Source organism: Zea mays, chromosome 1 (genome assembly GCF_902167145.1).
Source record: "Zea mays cultivar B73 chromosome 1, Zm-B73-REFERENCE-NAM-5.0, whole genome shotgun sequence".
In the NCBI taxonomy this organism is placed as follows: domain Eukaryota; kingdom Viridiplantae; phylum Streptophyta; class Magnoliopsida; order Poales; family Poaceae; genus Zea; species Zea mays.
The window spans coordinates 284,948,835-284,951,086 of NC_050096.1; positions in this window are offsets into that span (position 1 = coordinate 284,948,835).

A 2,252-nucleotide genomic window follows, 5' to 3' on the forward strand; every position below is an offset into this window, starting at 1 on the left:
GGAAGCTCTTCGAATTCCTTAGGACACACATCCCCAATGGACATGTTCCTTAGTGCGACGCACGGAGCCTCTTCATCACCTATCTCATCAAGATCAACTTGCTCTACTTGAGAGCCGTTAGTCTCATCAAACACAATGTCACAAGAAACTTCAACTTGTCCAGAGGACTTGTTAAAGACTCTATATGCCCTTGTGTTTGAATCATATCCTAGTAAAAAGCCTTCTACTGTCTTAGGAGCAAATTTGGATTTTCTACCTCTTTTAACAAGAATAAAGCATTTTCTACCAAAGACTCTAAAATATGAAACATTGGGCTTTTTACCGGTTAGGAGTTCGTATGATGTCTTCTTGAGGATTCGGTGTAGATACAACCGGTTGATGGCGTAGCATGCGGTGTTGACCGCCTCAGCCCAAAACCTATCCGAAGTCTTGTACTCATCAAGCATGGTTCTTGCCATGTCCAATAAAGTTCTATTCTTCCTCTCCACTACACCATTTTGTTGTGGCGTGTAGGGAGAAGAAAACTCATGCTTGATGCCCTCCTCCTCAAGGAAGCCTTCAATTTGAGAGTTCTTGAACTCCGTCCCGTTGTCGCTTCTAATCTTTTTTATCCTTAAGCCGAACTCATTTTGAGCCCGTCTCAAGAATCCCTTTAAGGTCTCTTGGGTATGAGATTTTTCCTGCAAAAAGAACACCCAAGTGAAGCGAGAATAATCGTCCACAATAACTAGACAGTACTTACTCCCGCCGATGCTTATGTAAGCTATCGGGCCGAATAGGTCCATGTGTAGGAGCTCGAGTGGCCTGTCAGTTGTCATGATGTTCTTGTGTGGATGATGAACACCAACTTGCTTCCCTGCCTGACATGCGCTACAAACCCTGTCTTTCTCAAAATGAACATCTGTTAGTCCCAAAATGTGTTCTCCCTTTAGAAGCTTGTGAAGATTCTTGATTCCAACATGTGCTAGTCGGCGATGCCAGAGCCAGCCCATGTTAGTCTTAGCAATTAAGCAAGTGTCGAGTTCAGCTCTATCAAAATATACTAAGTATAGCTGACCCTCTAACACTCCCTTAAATGCTACTGAATGATCACTTCTTCTAAAGACAGTAACACATGTATCCATAAAAAGACAGTTGTAACCTATTTTACATAATTGTGAAACTAAAAGCAAGTTGTAATCTAAAGAATCTACAAGAAAAACATTTGAAATGGAATGGTCAGGTGATATAGCAATTTTACCCAATCCTTTGACCAAACCTTGATTTTCATCCCCGAATGTGATAGCTCTTTGGGGATCGTGGTTTTTCTCATAGGAGGAGAACATCTTCTTCTCCCCTGTCATGTGGTTTGTGCACCCGCTATCGATGATCCAACTTGAGCCCCCGGATGCATAAACCTACAAAACAAGTTTAGTTCTTGATTTTAGGTACCCAAATGGTTTTGGGTCCTTTGGCATTAGATACAAGAACTTTGGGTACCCAAACACAAGTCTTGGTGCCCTTGTGTCTGTCCCCAACATACTTGGCAACTACCTTGCCTAATTTGTTGGTTAGCACATAAGATGCATCAAAAGTTTTAAATGAAATGTTATGATTATTTGATGCAGCAGGAGTTTTCTTTTTAGGCAATCTAGCATGGGTTGATTGCCTAGAACTAGATGTCTCACCCTTATACATAAAAGCATGATTAGGGCTGTGGCAGAACCGCCCGAATTATTCCAGCTTAAGTGCCTAAGTCACGCCTCAGGGGCCGTAACACACTTAAATCGGAATAACTCGTCAGTCCCTCAGATCTAGTCTGATAGAGCCACTTAACCAGGATCAAATTCCACAATCCCACTCGAAGGTGAGTCACAGAAGAAATACAATAAAACAGGAAACCTCAAATTAAGTACTGAGTTATTACATAAATCGGAGTTTTTGAGTAGCAAATAAAGTTCATAAATTAGAGTGCAGCGGATAATCGATGTCGTCGGTAATGAGGAAATGGGCAAGGCCTAGCCCACTACTCCTCATGCTCCTCTCCTGCCGGAGCCACATCCCACTCGACCGTCCAACCCGGTGGCAGGGTGGTAGGCCAAGTCACACCATCAACCAATTCCTGCATGGTACCTGCAAAAATGGTGCCACAAGCAAGGCTGAGTATACTAATACTCAGCTAGACTTAACCGGTGTGAGGAGTCTACTCCTCTACCTCTAGACTATGCAGCTGTTTGGCTGAGGGGTTTGGTTTGCCAAAAGCACTAGCTGTT